Source organism: Ambystoma mexicanum, chromosome 6q (genome assembly GCF_040938575.1).
Source record: "Ambystoma mexicanum isolate Mex_15411 chromosome 6q, UKY_AmexF1_1, whole genome shotgun sequence".
Classification (NCBI taxonomy): Eukaryota; Metazoa; Chordata; class Amphibia; order Caudata; family Ambystomatidae; genus Ambystoma; species Ambystoma mexicanum.
In genome coordinates this window covers 1,213,631,256-1,213,655,993 of record NC_090937.1, presented here as the reverse complement: position 1 = coordinate 1,213,655,993, position 24,738 = coordinate 1,213,631,256, and positions in this window count along the sequence as shown.

Genomic DNA, 24,738 nt, shown 5'->3' with positions numbered 1-24,738 from the left:
CCCCATCACCCTCGTTGGCCACACCATGGTATGGCATGCAACAGCAAAAGAGCAAACCAAAAGCACAACACATGACAAATCAGATACGAAGTGCCACGTGGTAAATGGAAAGAGGCCTGAGAAAATCACACCTGACATGGAATCAGATTAAATGACTGACCAACAACCTCCCACACATACATAGTCATACACAAATGCATGCCACCAGCGGTATCATCAACAAAAGACAGAATGCGTTGGCCTGTTGGCATGCACATTGGCCAATCCAAATCTGCAAATCCCATAACTGTGTGCCGCGTGTGTCCCCTGCAACACACCGCTCAGCCCAGGCCATTGTGTTGGGGATACACCTTGAGCAGCATATAAAAAGGACAAGCAACAAAAATAACCCAGTGACACATGTACACGATCCCCAAATTGTAAGTGATCATTCGCTGCAGGGACACAGCATGGCAGAGAAGGCAATCTATGTGCACGTGTGGACATGGAAGGGTGGTTGTATGTGTGGTGGTGCATTGTGTAAGTGTGTGTGTCAGTAGGGACTTGCACTCAATACATGCATGTGAAATAAAGTGACCCTCAGTGTCCTGTACACATTACATGTGAAAATTGCCCATGTGGACACCCCAGTGTGTCAAACCACACCAATCCCCAACACCTGAAAAGTAAACCCAACACAGGAACAGCCATTGAGCAGCAGAACACATCATGTACATAGTACCCCACATTGACAATGTCAGAGAGTGCCCAATCACTGTGGCCCAAGTGTACTGTCCGACAACAAACGCCCCTCTCTCATTTCCTCATCACCATGACCTTCAGAAGAACTGTCTCCGGGTTCATTGGCTTCTTCCTTCTAGTCTAACTGGCTTCAGGATCCCCCTTTCCCTTGGTTTCTTTGTTCTTCCTTTCGTGTAAATTGGGTCTAGCCCCCTCAGAGGCCACCTTGACTGGTTAAAATACCAAATCACAGAGAACTCCAAGGAGCCAAAAACTCAAACCAGGGAAAAAGCCTCTAGGCACCAAAAAACCCTGGAAGAGTCCCCAGTAGATGACTTGAAGTCGCAGAATAGGGCCAAGCACATGTCTAAGCTGAATGATAGAATAACTTGCAAGATAACACAGTTGTACAATGGTTCAATAGGATGGGTAGGAATTTGAGTACACAATAATCAATGAGGATGCCACATGTGATGGGTAGAGCTGAAACTTGAGTAGAAAATAACCAAGGAGGATGGCACAACTGGATGGTTGAGCTGAAACCCAATTAATCCTTGATAGCTTGAACAAAGAAAGGCAGAGGCAGCACACGTCTGGAAAGGCACAGTGAATGCGAGATAGCCAGAAACAGCTGACAGCAAGTTAAGAGCCACAACAGTTGAGATGCATTGGTAAAAGGCCAAAGTCAACATAAAGGTATGGATGTAATGGATGAGAGACTGGAGGAGCAAGAGAGAGATACTGTGGTACAGAAATGTACTGAGGCGAACTGAGGCAGTGTAAGAGTACGTGGAAATAACTGCCCGAGAGACGGGCAGACAAATCTGCAACAAGGACAGTAGCAGGAAGAAAAACAGGAACTAAAGGCACCAGAGTGTGAAAAACAAGTGAAAGAGCTTTAGTCCAGTAGGAAAACTGTGCCGTCAGGCAGCAGCGAAGTCCAAGAGGGAAGACAGAATCAACGTGCTGTCCAAATGGAACGGAGCAGAGAAGTAATATAGTCGGACATCTCAGGTGAGGACTGGACAGAGAGTTCTGGTTCTTGGGTCACATTCCTAATGCTTCCTCCTTTGCCACAATCCCCAGTGGCTGAACTCAACAGGTACCAACTTGACATTAACACCACCCGGCCTCCTCCCACCATCAGTGTGACTTTGACTGAGGATGCAGGCTACCGTCTACAGCATGAAGTGCATCAGGCATGTATACAGGCAAGAAATGAAAAAAAAAAAACATCACAATCAACTTCAATAAATGGACAGTTCAAAAATGTAATCACCAAAATTGATTCCAGACATGCCATGGAGAAAACATCCATAATCCCCACTAGGGGTGTAAACACAAGTAGTACAGCAGCAGACCGGCCACAGATATGACGAAAGTCCAATGCCCTTGTGTAAATTGTTGTCACACCGAACCATCCTTGCAAGCCCATGGAAAGGGGAAGCAAGAGTGGTATATGTGTCTGGACCCCAAGCCACAATCACATACAGGAGACAAGCTTGAATGGGCACAGCTGGAACAGACAGTGGGCCTCATCACGACTTCGGCGGTAACCCTTAAATCCGGCGGTAGCGCTATTACCGCCGGATTTAAGCCGAATCAGGGCTTCAGCGGATTTCGCCCCAGCTCTGAGCTGGGGGGAAATCCGCCGAAAATTCACACTATTACCGCCGGCGGGAAATCCGCCGGTGGTATTAGCGCGAAGATTACCCATTGGGGCATTCCCGAATGGGCTCAGTGGGGAATGGGGACTTACATTACCGCCAAACTCGTGATCCGGCGCTATTAGCGCCGGGGAGTTCGGCGGTAGGGCTAATACCGCCCGCACTAATAGCATTACCGTTACCGCCCAAGTCGTGATGAGGCCCAGTGGATGCTTTCAAAAGCCACAAAGCACCACACCTTCACATGAATGCACAATAGACAAACAATATTTTATAAAAAGAAAATGGCCACATATGACCCGGGGGGTGGGTGGGGACACCCAGGAGGGGGGAGGTACAGAGTGCACCTCAACACCCACATCTGATGATGTTGAGATAAGAAAAAAACCTCCATGGACTCAACGCCTGCATGGCCAGACCTGTGTGGGAGATAAGTCGTCCTGCTCACCCTCTGGATGGAAATCAGAAGATTGACGTGGCACAGTTCCCTGACCACACCTATACGCAGCTTGCCCCTCAACGGCAGCAAGCCTGGAGGACTGGTAAGCCCGGTCCTGTGTGGCGATGGTACATAGGTCAGCATGCAGCACCTCATCTTCTCAAGCTGCTCCAACCTCTCCGCTGACCGCTGCACACCCAGAGTAGCTCTGAGGGATTCATGGTCGTCCCTCAGGGCCTCCATGTGTGCCTCTGCATGAGCAGCAAGTGCTTTATGCAGAGACACCATTACAGGCAGGCGTGCCCTGTCTAAGGCCGCCATGCCCAGCCTGAGTGAGCAGGCCGTGGACTGCGCTGCCCGCTGCTGGAGCTCCACCTGCCTAGCAGGGAGAAGCACGGATTAGGCCATACATCCATGCTCTGAGTAATCTTATCAATAGCTGCCCCTTGTTGCTCTGAATTGGCATACATGGACTGCTCCCACTCAGTATAGCCCCGGTGGCCCAAGGAGCCGTGGGCCTCGCTGGATTGGCACCGCCCGCGGCTGCAGGACTACAACCCTCCATTGACATGATGCCCCAGGCACAACAGCAACTGGTGTGGAGTGTGACTGTGCATCCCGAACCACCACAGGTGGAGGTTCCAACACTGTCTGGCCCTTCAGTGCAGGTGTCACGGACAGAAGATCGTCCACATCAGGATCACTCACAGGCGGTGAATGGACATGACGCACATCCAACTCAACATTGTGCTCAGAGTTTGTTTGTTTGTTTTATTCACTTATAATGCGCACCAAACCCAAAGGTAGCCGGGCGCAGCAGTACAGAAAATGCGAAACTTAGGTTGCAGGGTGGGGTCATGGGATACATACACTGTACAAATACAAAATACAAAATATAGATGCAAAATATCACAGGAAGGCAGCAGTTGCGGTATACATGCAGAATAAATACAAAATATGCTCAAGACAATCTATGTACAGGTACTGTGTGGGCGAAAGCTCATCGGTCAGGTGGCCAAAAGAGTGGGACCATAAGATCATGATGAAGTGTAAGTTCTAGGGTGGGGTGAAGGATAAGTGGGCGCCAATAGGCTATTCATTGGCAGTCCTTAGCAGATTGATGTAGTTAATTCTGAATTTAGGGAAGGGCTGTGCCTCGCGTAGAGGATTAGGCAATGAGTTCCATAATTGAGCTGCTTGCACCGGGAAGCTACTACCCCCCGCCTTAGATAACCTGAATCTAGGAATAATGAGGCTGTTGGCATTTGCAGTTCTAGCGGGGTGCGAGTAATTTCTTTTTGTGAGTTTATTGCGGAGATAGCTTGGTGCTGCATTGTTCAGGGCTTTATGAACCAGGGATGCTACTTTAAGGTGGATTTTGTTTTGGGAGGATAACCAATTGTTTTGACGCCTGATGTTTGAAATATGTGATCTTTTGGGTACACCAAGGGCAGCTCGTAGGGCATTGTTTTGAAGAATTTGAAGTCGGTGGGTAATGGATTTGTTTGCTCCGATGTAGAGGGCATTACAATAATCAAGTCTCGAAAGGATTAATGCTCTCGCTAGGATAAGGCAGTTGTTATCGGAGAGAAAGTGCTTGCCTGCTCTAATGAGCTTGCATGTGTAGGCGGTGGCAGATGCCAATGACTTCCCCTGCTTGTCAAAAGAGAGGGTGGCATCCAGATAGAAGCCAAGTGTCTTCACATCTTTGGAAACCTTGATAATATTCCCGTCAATTTCAAATGAGGTGTAGTCCTGACTGAGTTTCTTCATGTTAGAATGTGTCCCTAGGATGAGCCGCTCTGTTTTGTCATCGTTCAGGCATAGACCGTGGGTTGCCATCCATGCCTGGACCATGATATACACCCTATTCACCAAGGCCAAATCCTTGTTGTAGTCCCCGGAAAGTGGGAGGAGAATCTGGGTATCATCTGCATAGTTGGTGTAGGTGATACCAAGATGGTCCAGATCATCAAAAAGGGGCTTAGTGAATATGTTGTAGAGAGTCGGGGAGACGCATGAGCCCTGAGGGACTCCACATCGGATGGGGATTGGGTCCGCCGCTGCCGAGGGGGAGAACACCCTCATAGTCCTATCACTGAGGAAGGATTCAATCCAAGATATGGCCTCCTTGGAAAAATGTGCGGCTGAGTCTAAATGGCTGCAAAGTACTCCATGGTCTACAAGGTCGAATGCCGCCAAGAGGTCCAGCAGCAAGAGGAGAGCCATTTTACCTTTATCTCTTATTTCATCTATTTGTGCCTTTAGGTCGATGAGGGCAGTCTCTGTACCATGTTGTGGACGGAATCCTGATTGGCGCTCTCCTAAGAGTTTATGTTGTTCCAGGAAACTTTGGATTTGATTGTAGGCGATCTTATCCAGGATTTTGAGCAGGAAGGGGACTGTTGTAATGGGGCGGTAGTTTGTGGGTATAAGAGGGTCTAGCGTTTGCTTTTTAAGCAATGGTAGTACCCAGGATTGTTTTAAGTTGGTGGGTACCGTGCCGGACGTGAATGAGGAGTTGACAAGTTTGGCGATAAACGGGGAGAGATCTCTAGCTGCGTCTTTTATAAGCTGGGCAGGGCAGGAATCGCCCTGGCAGTTAGACGGCTTAAGAGAGAGGATGACTTTCTCCACCTCGAGAATCGATGTTTTGGAAAACATGAATCGTGTGGCTGTGTTTTGGGTCTTTGGGGTAGGGTCTGTAATGAGGTTGTTAGTCTTGGAATGATGAGTAAGGGAGGCTTTCTTTTTGGTTATTTTTGTTTGGAGTAGTGAGATTTTATTGGATAAGGCTAGCTGAATGTTGGAGCACCAAGTTTTGTCTTTGGTGCATGTATCCGTAATGGGGATGGGTGACTCTAGTTCTTTGAGGATGGTGAATAGTTCCCTCATGCTTGAATTGGCATTGGAGATCCACTTATTAAAGGAGTTCTGTTTGGCCAGATGGATTTCTTTTTTATATTGGGATGAGATTTCTGTTAGTTTCATTTTATGGTCTACTGAAGGGGTGAGCCTCCATGCTGTTTCGCAGCTCCTCTTAAGTAGTCGCAAATCCTTTAGTTCGGGGGTAAACCATTTATTTAGGTGAGATTTGGGTTTACTTTTTCTGAGTTTCAAGGGTGCGATGTTGTCGAGGGTAGTTAGCATAATTTTATTGTACTCGTTGACTAGTGTTTCTGGGTCTAGATGATCTGCTAATCCGTTAAGTGTAGGTAGAATGGCCGGGATCACTGTGTCTCTGGTGATGCTCTTTTTGTTTCTTGTTAGGCAAGGCGGGGCCATGATGGAGGCTGGTGGAAGTGGTCTGGAGGTAGATAATTCAAATGACAGGAAGAAGTGGTCTGACCAAGGTTGAGGGATAATAGCTTTGATATTGGCAGTGCAATTGTAGTCTACTAGCCAATCAAGGATTCTTCCCTTATTATGTGTAGGTGCAAGAGTTTTTTGCGTCATGCCCAAATTTGAGAGGGAATTGGCTATGATGGTGGCATTTTTATCTGAAGGGTCATTGAAGCCCAGATTGAAGTCCCCTAGGACAAGTAGTTGTGAAGAAGTTTTAAGGTTATTGGAGAGTGAATTATGGAGATCCTCCTCGAAGGTCCCTAAGGGACCAGGTGGTCTGTAGATGAGATGGATCGTCAAAGTGGGAGTTTGATAGTAAGTGATTCACATGAGTCAGCTGCTATTGTAGGTGAGATTCTCATATCTAAGCTGGTCTTTGCGATGATGGCAATGCCACCGCCGCGCGTGTTAGTTCTATCTTGCCTGAATATCGTAAAGTCTTCTGGGATGGCTAAGGAGAGTAGGGGTCCTGCTGCATTGTGCAGCCAGGACTCGGTGATGGCGATGAAGTCCAGATTGTCGAGCACTATCAGGTCACAGATATCTGTGGCATGTGCTATCAGGGATCTTGCATTTATTAATCCTCCTTTGAGTAGGTGGTTTGACGGATGAGGTGGTACAGTTTTGGTCTGGGTAGTGGGAGGAAGTCTCCTATTTTTTGGGGGGACGTCGGTATTGGGCTTCTGGGTATTGGATCTTTTGTTGTTAGGAGGTAGGGTTCTAGTCAGAGGCTCATAAAGTTTCGAGAGTCTAGCTCTGAGCCTGGAGTTTCGACAGAGTAGACTACATGGGTTGCTGGGAAGCTCGGATAGTGGATTCAGATCCGGGTGTTCCATACTGGTGTCAGTAGAGAGGGTGGTCATAGTGGAATTTGGTGGTCTTGTGAGCATAGTAGGGAGGCTACTGTCCTCTCTATGGTGGAAGATAATTGCAGATAGGTACAATAGCAGGCTGCAAGGTGTGATACTCATGATGTGGAACTGGATACACCGGGCACGGTGGGCCTAGATCAGCATAAGCAATGACTAAGTTGCATAGGGCACAGTGGGCATAGATTAGCATAAGCAATGACTAAGTTGCACAAGGCACAGTGGGCATAGATTAGCATAGGCAATGACTAAGTTGCACAAGGCACAGTGGGCATAGATTAGCATAAGCAATGACTAAGTTGCACAAGGCACAGTGGGCATAGATTAGCATAGGCAATGACTAAGTTGCACAAGGCACAGTGGGCATAGATTAGCATAGGCAATTGACTAAGTTGCACAAGGCACAGTGGGCATAGATAAGCATAGGCAATGACTAAGTTGCACAAGGCACAGTGGGCATAGATTAGCATAGGCAATGGCTAAGTTGCACAAGGCACAGTGGGCATAGATTAGCATAGGCAATGACTAGGTTGCACAAGGCACAGTGGGCATAGATTAGCATAGGCAATGACTAAGTTGCACAAGGCACAGTGGGCATAGATTAGCATAGGCAATGACTAAGTTGCACAAGGCACAGTGGGCATAGATTAGCATAGGCAATGACTAAGTTGCTTTAAGTCAGGCGAGCGGGAGATACACGGGCGGCAGCAATAAATGTTGGCAAGCAGGCTGCACGTGCTGAGTGCACATAATGTGGGCGGTGGATGTGCCATGCAGATGTAATATGCAGTGTGCAGGGACCCAGGTGAAGCTTCAAGTGAATGCAGCAAAAAGGTCACGGATGCGAGTGATTATCAGAACTTGACTGATTGCCAGCCCTGGACACGATGGTCTGGAGCACAAGTGGATTCTCCTGGTCTACCAACCCACGACCCCCACTTGTGCCGGGTTGCTCATGTAATAATAACCCTGTGTCTGGAATGACATCACCATCCTCTGTCTCCATTGCGTCATCACCTGTAACGTGAAAAAAAAAAACATGAGAAATGTATGTGTGTAAATTGCGAAGTCTATGCATGTACTGAATGTAATATATCACCTTAATCACACACCACCTCTATCAGGCACATATCACAGGCAGAAATGACAGATGGCAACAAAGAGATGGCACGTACCATAAGCATGTCTGAATAGCCAAATTGCCACAGCAGCAAGTGATTCAAAACACACCATGACACATGTAATATGCATGTACAAATGCATCACTAAATCATCATCAGGAAAGCAGGAGGGACCATAACGCCCAGTACAGTCTGAGCTGCCGGTCCAGGATGCCTCCAGAACACCCCGCAGGGCCTGATACAGCACATTGTGCATTGAATGTGCCAAAAAACATTATTCAGTGTGTCAAATCATCACGGCCAGGCTCCACCGGGTTAGCTAAGTGGGCCTGGCCGTACACGTACTGCATGACAGTGCAGCTTCAGGATTGTGCCAGTTGAACGTAACGGGCACGATGATGAAATATCAGTAGCATTTACGTTAAATAACAACATATTAGTCATTCTACAAAAAAGCTGCAGAGTACACATGTGTAAATAAACACTTTCACACACACATAAGTGAGTAGCTGCAATGTTTCACTACACAACGTTGAAGCTGCTTGCATATGTATATGTGAAAGTGTTCAAATACACCCGTGTTCATATACAGACATATGAGCAGCATCCTATACAGCAAAGTAAGCAGCTACAACACTGCTTGCTTTGATGTATGTGAAAGTGTACACGTACACACATGCAGGCAGCTCCGGTTATAGGTTAAAAGGTTGAAATACAAAGGATCGAATGACATTTTTTGGAGTCAAAAGGACTGGGAAAAAAATGATCTAATGCATTTTTTTTATGGGGGGTTCCCCCAACAACCCCCCGTTTTCTTTAAAAAATCATTTTTTTAACTATATTTAATTTTTTTAAAAAAAGAAACATAAAAAAATGCATTTGAATAAATTGTTTTTCTATCCTTTTGACTCAAACTTTTTGTCATTCGATCCTTTGTATTCGATCAAATTACTGGACACCGGCAGCTACACAGTTAATACAACCCGATTGGCAGGCTATAATCAATCTGCAGCATATACCAGTTAGTATAGGCCGCAGATTGACCAATCAACTTTGCTAAACACCCGATAGTGTGTTCCAATACAGAGTACATGAGTCACAGGATGCACCTGTGCCCGTGCGTTTCATGACAGTGAAGGGATGACAATCTGAACATACATGCCAGGTTACTTTGACATTGCAGCAGTGAGTAGGCATGTAGAATGGTGTAACATGGCTCAGAAGTGGGTGGGTGCTGTGCAGAACATGTGTATGTTACCAACTATCTACATCAACAAGTACGTTATGATGTCAAACAAACATGAAGGCAGTGTAAGGGCAAGTTCAGCCATCATGTGCAAAGTGCACCCCCCCCATGAAAATGTACAGAGGTATTGCATGGCAATGAAAGGTTGACCAGAGAACTGTGTATTGGCAGACAGTGTTGAGTAGCGTCAATTGCATCATCTGAGTCAACTGACACCACAGCAGATGAGAATGGGACAGTAAGCAGGACACATGATGAACATTCAGTAGTACACCCATTTGTGCAGAAGGCACTACACCAGTTGAACAGAGTCAGGGGGCCTGAAACAGGGGGAGGCCTGTGCCCCACACAGACAATGACACCCTAAACATGTGCGTGATGCAGGACTGAGCCAGAGTGAGCATGGAATGGATGACCAAATGCCATGATACGCATGTCATCCTGGACACGTACTACAATTATCATCCTGCTAAGGGCACATAGGGGCATGCATGGAATGCACATGGAGCATGAATGGGCACTCATGTCCCCAGGGAGCATCTGCCATCTGCACAGTCCGAGTGAGACACCCTGCATCAAGGACAAAGGATGTACCCCACAGTATGTCTCTGGCAGGTTGGCAGAGGGAGGTGTGCATGTGCACAGGAGCGTGGGACAGGCCATTGCAGCAGTCCAACATGTTACCCACCAGTGCCATGGTGAAATTGAGGTGCAGGGGGATGGAGTGGCAAGGGAGTATGCCCTCATGAAGTACCCGCATGCAGGCTGAACACACATGCACGTCAGTCATGCGATGACATAGTCCGAGTGCTGAGTGGAAAGACACCCCAGGCTACATGTAGAAGGGTCAGTGAGCTGGAATATGGACCGGAGGGGCTGCCGGGTGACTAGCATGTGAGTAGGGTGCATGTGTGGTGATGAGGACAGTCCCTGTCTGCTCTACATGTCCAGCATGCAGCACAACAGGCACGCATTATGAAGCATTGCATGACTCGCACATGAGAACCATGTACACAGCATGTAGTGGCAGTCAAGCACATCACATCACACAAGCAAACCACACATGGGCTGGACAAACATGCAACAACACTCACTGGATGGACCATCATAATCTAGCATCTCTCCCACTCCTTCCGGGATGAACTCCGCAGCGATCGCCTCGTGCGGAGTGAGTTCTTCCTCCTCAGGTGCTGGCCCACTGCCAGTCACTAGAGTCATGGCATAATTGGAGGCATGCTTTAGCTTAGCACAGCGTTGAGGGCATCCAATGCTTTTTGCAGTCCTGAGCTGTGCGCACCTCATGTCCGAATGCACTAACACCCTGCTTCCAGTGATTCGAATGCTGGGCAGGCGTAGTGTGACAATTTGAGCCCACTAGACTCTCACGTTCGTGTCCTGACACGTAGCCCACAAGGAAGTCCAGTTCCTGCTTGTCGAAAGGCTTCTTCCTCAACGTGCCAGAGGCCGGAGCAGTGTCTGGGGTCCCAGCCTCTTGATCAGGAGCAACCTTCCTCCTCTTGGACAGTGGTCCGGACCCTGACTGGCAAATGCCGCCCTGATCAGTAGTGGCAGTGACGCTGTTGGACTGGACCAAGGGAGTGGCAGTTAGAACTAGGACGGAAGCCCTGACTTGTGTCAGTGGCTGCTGGGTGCTCGCGACTGGACCCAGCACAGCAACAGCCGCTGTGCCAAGGTCTTTAACCTAGACTGTCCTGGCTGGCAGACTCACAGCCGTGGTTGTGTTGGCTGCATCTGCCCATGCAGTTGCCAACACCCCGATGCTCAGGGCAGCAGATGACAACACTGCCCCAGGGACATGTGCCTCGGGCAGAGCAGCCCTGTGTGCACTTTGCTTGTGCCTCCTGACCACCTGGAAATCTGCCTGGGAATCCTCAGGTGCCAATGCATCATGCGCTGGCCGACCTTGAGCCTGGGTGGTGGTCGCCACAGCTGCACGTGCAGCTACCACTACCGTTCGGCCTGTGGCAGTATATGAAACTGACTACCGGGTCACATGGGCACCAGTGTCAGATGCAAGAGCTCCATATTTCAGAGCCGCAGGGGGTGGTGGCATGAACATCCTGCTGAAGTGGCTCGCCCCTTCCTCTTCCCCCTCTGCAGCCACCCTGGGCCCCCTGGACTCCCACTACTCGCTGGTCACCCAGCCACATCCCTGACCATGCCCAGAACGTGGAGGACGCTCAACTGAGGCGCCCCTCACCTTTCGTGGCCTCCCAACCATGGCACAGATGTAGCAGTGCCAATGGAAGGTGTACACGACAATTGTCCTGGGCAATTGGGGCAAAGGGGGTGGGGTACTAGATGTAAACAGTACCCCTGTGCGCCTGCAAGGCTGTATGTGACCCCGGTGAGAAAATGACGGTCATGCAATGCTCAGGCACCCCAAAACTGCAGTAAAACCTTGAACGCAACCCCGGTAGCCCACATGTGTGGAATTAACCTCCCGCAGTACGCGTTGGCACCCAGGGACACAAAAACTCATACATGTGGGACACACAGGCTACTATGACCTTGAAAACAGGTAAGCGATACACAGGGGTACCCGCAATGGGAAAAATAGCATGCGCGACTCACCGTCTAACTAGCGTGGGAAAGAAAAACACACATAGGCAAGAACCCCACCAAAAGAAGAGGTACGTCCTCAATCCGCTGTGAAGTGATGGCACATGAAACAACAAGAGGTAGTAACACACGTGTCAGTCTCCACGAAAAGCACGTACAGCGAACTGCTTGGCCGCGCTCACCTTTAACCCGTGCTGAGGGAAACGCCCGTGTGTGTCACGTCACTTACATGCTTACGCACTAAGGCCCTTTCCTCGAATTACACACTGACGTGCTGTTTTTTCATGTGCCAAATCACTCTGCATCAAGCTGGCCACCCGACAACGAAAAGAAGACCACGCTCCTGCCCAGAAGGCCATTTTCCAGCCCCCGAGAGTCCTGAGCCGCCTCCCACGAGCCATCTGCTGCAGCCTGCCTGCCTGCTGGCCATGTGCCCTGTTATTTGGTGCCTGCACATCAGCCAGCTGCAGGGTTCCAGTAGCTGTGACCACCCCTGCTGGAACAGAAGACTCCCGACTGCAGTTTCATCGCTCCACAGCGCAGCACCAGGACCCAGTTTCTCGCCCACATCTGCCTCGGGGGTTGCCATGTCGGGCCAAACTCCATCTGGGACCAGTGGTGACCCCCCGGCAGAGAGGCAGAGGGCTGTCCACGCGCGAACAAGGATGGACAGAAGAGGATCTGGATGGACATCGTGGGTGCCATCAACGCAGAGGGGGTGGCAACCCGTGACCTGCAACACGTCCATAATTGCTGGGAGGACTTCAGGTCCAGGACCCTCAGGAAGGCCCGGTGCCTCTTGGACGCAACGGATGCAGTGAGGTGCCGGGTCCCCCTTACCACTGACCAGATGAGGGTCCTGGAACGCATTCGGCCAGCGCTTCACCTCCAGGTCCCGAAAAGGCAGACCCGTCTGGAGTCGAGCGGTAAGTGTCCATGCGTACTCATTGGACGCAGTGCATGTTGAGGTGTGCCAGGAGTGTGCAGCTTGGACATATGCTGGAAATGGCCCATGTATGGATGTGTATGTGTAGGGACATGACCATGCTGCATGTGAGTCCAGTCATGTGTGATGCACATAAATGGTGTTTGTGTTCCAAAGCATGACGCACAACTGCATACGGAGATGCACACATGTTAGCATTTCTGTGTATGTACTATGCCATGGTTGGGGTGTGACACATGGATGCTGGTTTCACCTTGATGTACGTGCACGGTGTACATGTGCGTGTGTGTGTTTGACATGTGTGCAACTGTGATACGCCATGGATGCATGTGACCCGGACATGTGGGTACCTGATTGGCAGATGTGACTTAGTTGCCGATAATTGCACTGTGACAGGTGTTGGAGATGCACAGATGCAAGTCTGTCTGGTGGCATGTGTGCATGTGATTGGCACTCCCCATGTTGCTTGTGATGTAATGCCAACCTTTGGTTGTTCAAGCAGTTACGTGTGTATGGATGCTGATGCCTATTCCATGATATTAGTTTATTTGTGCATGTGTATGGGTTCAAATGATATCAGTGTTGGGGAGTGTGATGCCATCTGTGAAGTTTGACACTGCCACTCATGTGCAACTGTCATGTGTGATCAAACCATTGTACAGTTCTCTGATTCCTTTGTTCTATCTCTCCCTGTCTGCAGCGTCGACTGATGAAGAGGGCGGGGATGGTGCTGTGGAGCACAGTGGCAGGGATCCCGCCAGCCGGAGACGCAAGGCCCAGCTCCCCTCCCAGGTACTGATATCTTCCGGGAGTGAGGAGTCTGGTGCTGCTTCCATGGCCGCAGCTGCCAAGGGAAGGTCCAAGAGGCGGAGGTTGGAGGTGGACTCCTCGGCAGTAGAAGGGGCAGGTGAACCCCCATAGGGGCCTATGGAGGAAGATGGCACAGAGTCATCCAGGTTGGTGTGGGGGTTTGGTTGAGGAGGAGGCTGTGGAAGCCCCACACATGGGGCTTGGAAGAGGGGATTCCACTGGTGCTAGTGGTGCAGTCCAGGGGCAGGGACAGGAGGCAGCACAGGCCACCACGGAGGTGCCTGTTTGTAATCATGTCCCAGATCCTGTGACTGCATCATCCGGCACCAGCAGGGATGCCTCCATCCGGAACCATTTTCAGAGAGGGGATGCACATACAACAACTGGCCTTCCTCTCCCTGCGGACGTGGCAATCCGTGACCGGATTGAGCCTGTTCTAGCTGGTGTGGTGTTGCGCCAACATGGTATTCGGGATGACGTGTAGGGTTCTTGTGAGGACAATGTATGTCATTTTGAATACCTGTTTGGCCGCATCATACTACTAGGAGAGGTCGTGAGACCTGGGTTCCTCCGTGTGCTGGATCTTCTTGCATCCCCCTCCTCAACTGAACCCCCTATGTGCCAGTAATCCTCTGTGCCATCTTCCCACCCAAGTGTCACCTGGGCCCCCTGTGGAGCTGCCCCATAGCCAGCGGCCCGGCTGGTGGAGGACGCATCCCTGCCACAGTCATGAGTCGGAGGTCCAGCAGGGGTGGCCCCCCTACCAATTGGACCCCAGCAGATGGAGGACGTGCAGGCATCATCAAGAAGGGCACGTGCACAGCAGCACCAGAGGATTCCATCAGCCTTGAGGCCGTTGGGGTGCCAGAGGCAGTTGCATTGGAGGCAGCAGCAGGCTGAGCATGGGAGCGATCATGCCTCGAGGCCATCAACATCCCAGGGGCAAGCATCGGCCGGCGGGCAGGAGGACCCAGGATTGGAAGTGTCTTCCATGTGGCAGCGGTTGAGCCAGCAAATAGATGCAGAGCAGCGGCGGGCGGAGAGGGCACGGCTCAAAATGGTCTGGGCGGAGAACTCCATGCACCGGGCTTTGAGGCTGGCTGAGTGCTTTGAGGAACCTCACAGGGAGTTTGAGAAGACCATGGCTGCATCCCTCCGAGACCTCAAGGCCAGGGAACAGGCCTGCCTCCGGAACATCAACATGGAGTTCAATGATGACCAGCGCGGATCCTGGCGACTGCTGGCAATCGATCCTGAGGAACAGCAGAAACAAAAAGGCAAAAAAATATTTTGGAAGGAATTGTTTTGAAAATAAGAATAAATACTGCTGATGACAATACAGATATGAAAATTTAGAGAGAATGTTAGTTGAGCTATAAAGAATAAGAAAATTAGTATCTCTCCTGAAGAACCATGGATAATCACTGTGGGGAAACACGTGTTGAGAGCAAAAAAATTTGAATGGAAAAAAGGAAAAAGGTATGTGTATATGGACATTTACAAATACATGAAGGAAATTTAAAGTTGCATGAAAATAAAATCTATTTTTTTGGAACAGCAATCAAAGAATGACCTATATTATTTTTACCAGATGTGCAACCCACTATGGTGCTTTTACAATAAGAAAATTGTTTTAGGATATTGCTGCAGTAGCAATATAAGCACTTAGGGTGCAGAATCTGGCTCAACAAATACATTATTTTTAGGCACATTATTGCTATCGCCAAAGTAGGAAAATAAAGCCGAAAAGGACTGCAAAATAGTTAAACATGGAGTTCAATGATGCCCTGGCCCGGGACATCAATAAGTGAGCCGTCGGACTAGCCCGCCACCTTTGTATATAGTAATTTAGGTTTAGGTTTCATTTGGTTTATATTATGATTTAGAGTCCACAGACTTTGCTCCACTTTTTGTATATAGTTGTATTTTAGATAGGGTTTTTGGTAGGTTTCCTTTTGTTTTGGGCCTGCTGGCAGGTTGCCGTCAATGGGGGTGGGTTTGAGGGACATGTGTCGGGGCTTGCTGGCAGGTTGCCGTCAATGGGGGTGGGGTGGAGAGACATGTGTCGGGGCCTTCTGGCAGGTGCCCGTCACTAGTGGGGGGGACATGAGTCGGGGCCTGCTGGCAGGTTGCCCTCAATGGGGGTGGGGTGGAGGCACATGAATCGGGGCCTGCTGGCAGGTTGCCGTCAATGGGGGTGGGGTGGAGGGACATGTGTCGGGGCCTGCTGGCAGGTTGCCGTCAATGGGGGTGGGGTGGAGGGACATGTGTCGGGGCCAAAGTAGGAAAATAAAGCCAAAAAGGACTGCAAAATAGTTAAACATGGAGTTCAATGATGCCCTCGCCCGGGACATCAATAAGTGAGCCGTCGGACTAGCCCGCCACCTTTGTATATAGTAATTTAGGTTTAGGTTTCATTTGGTTTATATTATGATTTAGAGTCCACAGACTTTGCTCCACTTTTTGTATATAGTTGTATTTTAGATAGGGTTTTTGGTAGGTTTCCTTTTGTTTTGGGCCTGCTGGCAGGTTGCCGTCAATGGGGGTGGGGTGGAGGGACATGTGTCGGGGCTTGCTGGCAGGTTGCCGTCAATGGGGGTGGGGTGGAGAGACATGTGTCGGGGCCTTCTGGCAGGTGCCCGTCACTAGTGGGGGGGACATGAGTCGGGGCCTGCTGGCAGGTTGCCCTCAATGGGGGTGGGGTGGAGGCACATGAATCGGGGCCTGCTGGCAGGTTGCCATCAATGGGGGTGGGGTGGAGGGACATGTGTCGGGGCCTGCTGGCAGGTTGCCGTCAATGGGGGTGGGGTGGAGGGACATGTGTCGGGGCCTGCTGGCAGGTGCCCGTCACTAGTGGGGGGGGGTATGAGTCGGGGTCTGCTATCAGGTTGCCGTCAATGGGGGTGGGGTGGAGGGACATGTGTCGGGGACTGATGGCAGGTGCCCATCACTGGTGCGGGGGACATGAGTCGGGCCTGCTGTCAGGTGCCCATCACTGCTGGGGGGGACATGAGTCAGGGCCTGCTGGCAGGTGCCTGTCACTGGTGGGGGGACTTGTGTTGGAGCTCACAAGCGCATGGTGCCATGTGGGCTGCCTGCGAGGCATGGGGAGGGGTGATGGGCTGGCTGCAGGGCATGGTCAGGGGTCTGGGGGGTCTGTGGTGTGGGCTGCCTGTGAGGTATGGGGAGGATGGAGGGCACACCCGGGAGGGCACACACTGCCAAATTGTGTGTTATTCTCACTCGTGTACCATGAAATACATGTACCCCGCTCGCGCCAGTGAAATTGCGTATTATTCTCACTCGCACACCCTGGAATACACGTACCCCACTCGCGCCTACGAAATTGCGTGTTATTCTCAGTTGCGTACCCCGGAATACACGTACCCCGCTTGCGCAAGTGAAATTGCGTGTTATTCTCACTCATGTACCCCAGAATACACATACCTTGCTCGCACCAGCAGAATAACAGGTAATTCTCACTTGCAGACCCCAGATTCATGTAGCAGTGTGGTGAGGAGCCACATGCCCCCCCTGCAGCCAGACCACACCAGAGGGGTCCACCCTACACCCTTCCCCATGCCCCACAGGCAGCCCATCACCCCAAGACATACCCCGCAGGCAGCCCATCACCCCTGCACATGCCCCGCAGGCAGTCCATCACCCCTGGACATGCCGTACAGGCAGCCCACACCACAGGGGACAACCCTACAACCCCTGGCCATGCCCTGCAGCCAGCACACACTGCAAGGGGGACTTTTTCCACGCTATTTGCCTGACGCGAGTGCGGTACGCGTATTCTGAGAGGTGCCTGGTTACTTTTACACGCGATAGGCCTGGCGCGAGCGGGTTATGCATGGGGTCCACTGGGAGTTTTACATGCGATTGGGTTGTCGCGTGAGGGCTGAGCGGCGTTTTTTGCGCAATTTCATTGTTGGGGGGCTGTATACTGGTCCACTGGCCTTTGCGCCATGTAGGGGATTTGTGCGGATGTTTTTGGCGCATGGGGTGGGGTTGGGGGAATAACTGGCACTGCTGCAGGGTTGCTGCACCACGCTGCGCCACGACTGGTCAGGGATGTTTAAATCCATGAATACGCAGTGCGTCAAAATGGGGTTTGGCGCACGCGGCTGGCGTAAGCTGGTGCACGCTCCCTCTGTATGCCAGCCGCGTGTGCCACTTCTGCACTTGAATCCATGAATTACCTCCTTTATTCTTGACTCAGTGTCAAAGAAGCAACACCTCAAATCCAAATCCTAGAAAGGCATGTTTCTCAAACTCACTGTCCACGGTAAAAGAGTTATCTTCTTTAGCTTCCATGGTTCCTAGTATTAATATTGATTTAAAGTGCATGTCTTGGAATACTCAGGGGCATAATTATCTTTCCATAATGAAGTACTGGTTAATTTTAGAAGGCCATGAAATAGTCTTTCTACAAGAAGTATGGTTGATCATTTGGCCCTTAAAGTTATAAAAGTGCCTTCTAACTAGCTGTAGAGGGTGACAAGGGACGAACTTTGGAAGGCCTGCTAACCAGGATTTGCACAGATGTAGAGCTGGAAGTCATTAGACAATTCTCAACACTTAGGGGGATGCTTGTCATAGCTGTGAGGGGGAAATTGGTGAATCACCCTTTTATGTACTGTTAGCAAATATATATTGGACTACCAAACTAGGAAATAAATCTGAGTTCCTGGAGGAATTTGTGGATGTTTTAGCTGAATGGAACTATGATTATGCTGGAGGCTTTATAATAGGGGCCAGTGATTTGAATTCGTATTGCTATGAATCAAATATGAATAGCAATGGAGAAATTGATGTGGGAATAGGAAGAGACTCCTCTGATAAATACCTAAGAGGAGAAATGTGGCGTGATTTTTGGGAGGAAACTAATTTACATTTATTAAATGAACATCTGCCGGGATAAATTACTTCTCGCCCTACCAGGACCAATAGCTACACTTCATCAGTCTTGGATTATGCTTTTGGCTCAGGTAATTTTGTTCCTCACTTCCTAAAGGTTGAAGTTAGTGAAACTAAACAGAGCATGCTGGGTTCTAGTTTTGGGTTCCATGGCAGCATCATAGAGAGGGGCATTTTCAGCTCAAGGACTGTGAACTGTAGAGGAGCCCAGCTTAGATGGAATGACCATAACACTAATAACTTCAATGAAAACATTAAACAAATATTCTTCACTTAAGGCTCTATATTAAATCAAGGACTTAAATGGCATGGTTGGTACAACATCAATGCTATTATGGTGGGTAAGTCTCAAGTGGAAATCACAAACTATTTGGATAGATAAATTGGTTCAGGTAGAAAAACCGGCCAGTAGAAAAAGGATAATATTTATTAAGAAGAATGTAAAAAATCTAACGAGAGGATTGCCTTTTTAAAAAGGAGAAACAACACTGGCCTAATTGGCTTAAATGGCATATGTATGATCTGAAACATAAAGATGGTGATGCTATGCTACGTATCATCTCCTGCAAGTCTGATAAAATGAAAGTTAAGCAAACTGTGATGCAGATCAATCCAATTGAGGTGATTGCTTGGGTGAACCATTTTAAAGACCTTTACGAGCAAAAGCAAATTGATAGGCATTTTTCATAGCTGACTCTGGCACTAGTTGGCAGTTGGATATTGCACTGGAAGAAGTAGAATGCTTAATAAAGAATGCCAGCAGTTCCAGAGCCGGGGAGCCCAACCGAGTTTTTAAATAGCAGGTCAGCTTTATGGACAGGGGTTTTATATCGTGACTTTTTAAGCATGTTTCTAGAAGCCTATACCATCCAGGCAAAGCAAGTTACATTGTATGGTGCAGAATTGTGGAGAGGTATACATTGTAACCATCTCACAATTTCAGAAAACAAATATGTGAAGAACATTTTAGGCTTGCCCTATAATTCTCCAAACCATCCTGTTGTTTTAAGGCAGGTCTTCGAAGAAGTGACCAAATCTGTAAAAGTAAGTCAGTTCTCTATTGGGCCAGGGTCTGGTGTTCACCTAGATTGTCCCAATATAGGCTGGCCTTACAGAATGTATTATCCCAAGAAGATGGCAGATTCCTACCCTGGCTGGCACATATTGAAATCTTACTCTGTACTCTAGGACTCATCAAATATTGGAGTAATCTGCGTAATATTGACTTCAAAACTAAACAGCTTATTAATAATGCCCTATCTATGAGTGAGGAACATAAGATATTATTGTTGTCAGCACAGATGGTAATGAGATATTGGCACATAAAACAGTCTATGAGCTATAAAAAGTACTTAGATGTTGCATCTCCTAAGTTTACCAGAGCCCTATATCTCAAACTCTACATGGGAATATGGCCTCATGCTGAATTCCTTCACAAACGGAACAATGCTATTTCTGATAAGTGCTTCTTTTGCAAGGACAGAGTTGAGAGTGTGATGCCTTTTTTGCGTATATGCCCAGGTTTTATTGAAACTAGGAAAAGATACCTGAGGTCGTTATTTTGGGTGAGAGCTGTTAAAACCAGCCAACAGACGTGTGTTATGTGTCTCAACTCCAAAGATGAACTCGCTGTTCATTGTGTGGCTAATGACTTTACTTGGGCCTATAGGAAAAGGGAACGTCTAAACGAACAATGATTGCCCTTTTGTTTACAATTCCTGCTTTGTATTAATTGTATTTGCATTTGGCACACTTTGTTAGAAGTTGACTATCTCTTCCCACTGTCTTCCCTTAACTTTGTATTTGTTCTTTAACACGGGTATAAGGGAATTACGTTATGAATTAACTAGTAGCTTGTGCCGGATTAGGGTTTCTTTTAATCAAGTTTTTAAAGTATTGTGTGGTTGTATTGCAATCATGAACAGTTTCATTTTACACTGTTTGTTATGATATGATAGTTTATTTATATAGCGCCTATACACAATGTGTTTCAAAGCGCTTCAAGGCAAGGGAGGGAACAAGGGAAAATACAATGATATTCTTACAGGTCATGAACAGTAAGGATGTGAAATTAACTATCGTACTTGGCCTGACGACATTTCAGATAGTGCAAGAGCTAAGACATAGATAAGGAAGGGAGGGGGAGAGTGGGAAGGAAATGGAAACAGACAGGCAACTACCTTACTAGGCCTGATGACATTTCTGGTAGAGCTGGAGAAAAACAAAAGGTGAGGGAGAGGGGTGCAGAAAGGGAGGGGAGGAACAAAACAAGCGACTATCGTACTAGGCCTGACAACGTTTCAGGTAGTGCTGGAGGGAGAGGTGGGGGAAACAGTAAGGGGATGGGGAAGCAACAGACAAGGTTGCTGTCATACTAGGTTCAGGGACAATTCTGATAGAGTTAGTGCGTAGACGAAAGTAACGGGAGGAGATAGGAAAAGGGAGCGGGGAGTAGAGAACAGAGAGTAAGTAGTCAAAAAGAGTGGAGAAGCAAGAGCGGAGAGCGAATACAACTGCAGAAGTCAGTAGTAACACATGATGTTGCAAGCCAGGATACAAGATTAAGATGGGAACAGCATGATTTAGGGTGACCATGAGTACAAGATGCAAAGGAAGTCCAGCATGAGAGTTGAGAAAGGGTAATGCACCGTGAATCAATGAAGTCCATACATGTAAAATCCAGCATTGGCCACAAGACAGTGATGGTGAAACCAGAATGTAGCAGGACAGACTCCTGTGTGCGAGAAGGGGGGGCACAAGGGAACAACACGGGGGGACCAGAGAGGGTGGGGATGGCTTGTGGGGACAGAGGGTGTAAACAGATGTTGGTGCATGCTTACTTGCTGTTTTAGCAGGGGTTCGGGTCCTGGATCCTCCTGGACCGAACCTTAATTGCCCTTTTCTTTGACTGCCCTTCGCTTTGGACGCCAGGGTGAGAGACGTGTGTAGGGAATTGCATGTATTGATTTCGGCTCGTGGTGGTCACGCGCGCTCTGTGTCAGTGTTCTGAGCGAAGAGCCGCGTGACCACGGGGAGGAACTAGCTGTTTGCTTCTTACAGCTACTCGGAGCACGAGAGAGAAGGGGTGACTGTCCCCCTGCAGCGCTCACTTCCCAGCGCCGCTGAGACAGCCTCTGCAGCCCCTCACACGTTTGTAGAGGCCCAACCTCCTCGCCTCTGATGGCAGCGCACTTTCTTTCCTGGCCGTAAGGAAGACGTCACCAGGCTCCGCGGCGAGCTCCGTGTGTGTATATGATCTAAGAGTTAAGAGCAGGAAGGAAGAGGCAGGGCTAAGAAGGTGGGTGGTGCTTAGGCAAGGTGACATAGATCCACTTACACCTGCTCCCCATCTGCAAAGGAAAAGAGGCTGGAGGGCTCCTTAAGTAGGGAAAGAGCGGCAACCTGGAAGGCACCAGGTGGGCACGGCTTGTTAAGTGGTGAACAAGAGCGGCAACCAGGAAGGCACCAGGTGGGTGGGGCTTAGGCCAGGTGACCTAGATCCACTTACACCTGCTCCCCAGCTGAGTCAAAAACATTTTAGTATCAACATCCTATCGTGACTGGCTTTTAAGGATGGTCTATGCAACACGGAATATATGTTTTAGTATGAACTGTAGTGACTGTGATCACTGCTTTTATGGTCTGTTGACCGAAATTAAGCTTTATTAATGTCATGATCTCTGCTTCCAAAAGGTCAGGGTTTTCCCAACTCCCTTGGAAGCAGATCCATAACCCAGGTTCCGAGTGCCAACCAGTCCCAATTGGGACCTTTTGGACCCAGTCCTGGCGCCAGTGGCACCAGGCTCATAAATATGCCCAGTCCCAGCGCTGGAAGCGCCGGGCTCATAATGCTTGGGTGGACTTACCTGCAGCAGACCATGATGCTTACTTGCCTGCCAGTTGAGCCTCTGATCCTCTTCTGTTTGGAACTACTTTTCCTGTTGGGTGGGGCAGGAGCCACTCCCTAGATTCAGAACACTGGAACTCTTCTGGAAAGCAGTAACTCTTTTCATACCTAGGCGTGGCTGTGGAAGGAGACACCTAAGCACTACAGGAGGCTATTTAAACCACACCCGATGGATGAATCTTGCTTTGCGTTATTCTGCATCCTCTGCAGCAGAACGCTCATCGTGTCTTGTGCATCTGATCCTGGGCCTAAGGAAAAAGGCTTACCATCCTGAATCCAGTCTTCAGCAACACCTATAAAGACAAGAAAGAACAGGTTAGCATTACGGTCTTCAGTGACAGCTCTTCACTTACCTGGTCCATCGGCTGTCACCAACGCCTCGCGCTGCATTCCGGCATCTGAAAGACAAAGGCTTACCTACTCTTCGTGCACTCCGGAGGTCTTCACACTGCATTCCGGCATCTGAAAGACAAAAGCTTACCAACTCTTTGCACGCTCCGGAGGCCTTCGGCGCTGCATCCCGCATCTGAAAGACAAAACAAGGTGCGTTTAAAGACATTGGGGAACTTTAATACTCACGTGCCATTACTCCTTTCCACATCTAACCCAGTGGGTATTCCGGCACCCTGCAGCCGCTCCGAACTTGTACCTGCAAAATAAAAAGACAGTTAGAGCGCATCGTGAAGCAGGCAACAAGCGCTTACTTACGTGCTTCCAGGCGCTTCTATTCATCACACGGGCTCCATCTTCAACTCACTTCAGCCCGTCATCCGCCATCGCCGGAACCCTGCAAAACAAGAAACATCATTACTAAAGACTTTAAAGACATTAGAATTACTCGAAACTTACCGTTCGTGCAGTAAACGACGGACAGCAGTCCTCTGAAGTCAAGAGGCCTGCTCCCCTTATCCAGTGAAGAAACTGGTTACAGCACCCTGCCCGAGGCAGATGGAGAGCACGGCATTCACTTACCTAAGACATCTTACCCTTCGAGTCAGACATACAGTGCACAGAGGTCCAGCCCAAAGAGCCAGCCGTGTGTTACACATCACCTTTGAAGATACGGTATACGCCCAGTCAAGACCGGCGCCTCTACGGGAATCAGGTGAGAGTTACAATTAACTGGCTGAAATGGGCCTGTAGCTGAGCAGTCACTATTTTTTCCAGCCCTGGCCAAGAAAGACCTGCCACTGGACTCTAGTTCTGTAATATCTGAGGGTCAAGCAATGTTCTTTTAAGAAGTGCAGTTAGGGTAGTGTCTTTTAGCATCTGAGAGGCCATCCTGTCCTTCAAAATGAAATTAACAAATCATGCTATTAAAGCCTTTAATGATGGAGCGTTACTCTTAGTTAGATAGGCTGCCATATGATGATAGCAAACCATGATGAATGAGAAGGATATTAGATACATGTTTTTGGTGTGATTCACTAGAACATTATTGCAGAAGTGTAGTCTATGTATGTATACATTTCAACAAAATATGCAAATTCAGCCTCTAAACTCTGATTAAAACACTTTAAGATGGTCACAGTTAACCTTAAATGTATGCACATGTTACATAGAATTCCACCTCACCAAATAATCCCTTTAGCTTGCTCATTTAAAATGGTTACATGCCTCCTTTAGTTTAGTTTATCTTCTGTTTAAGCTAGTATTTATCAGTTCATTCTATTACAAAACTGAGAATACACACATGCAACCAAACGAGTATATATATTGAGAATAAATGACAGGTTGGTGTCCAACACCTATATTGCCATTGTGGACTTTAGAGACATCTCATACTACAAGTACACAGGTTTAGTTGCCTATTCTTGTGACCAATTACCCAGAGCTGGCATTGTATGTTGTACTTCCGAAGAGACTTGCATGTGTATTTCAATTCACAGGGTTTCATATGAAATAGAAAATATATATTTGTGTTTCCACAGCAAGTGTATAATTTGGTAGTCTGAAGAAAAGAACGATCGAAATAAACAATCATTTTATGTTAAACTGAACATGTGTCATTCTTCCTATGTAGCAGATTCATGTTTCCCTTTTGATTGTGTTGCTAGTCATTCATTTTAAGAATAAAGATGACTTTTTGTCAGCGGCTGTTATTGGGATGCTGAGCTAAGAAAGGGATCTGATTGAGTAAGATTGTACTGTGTTTAAAATAT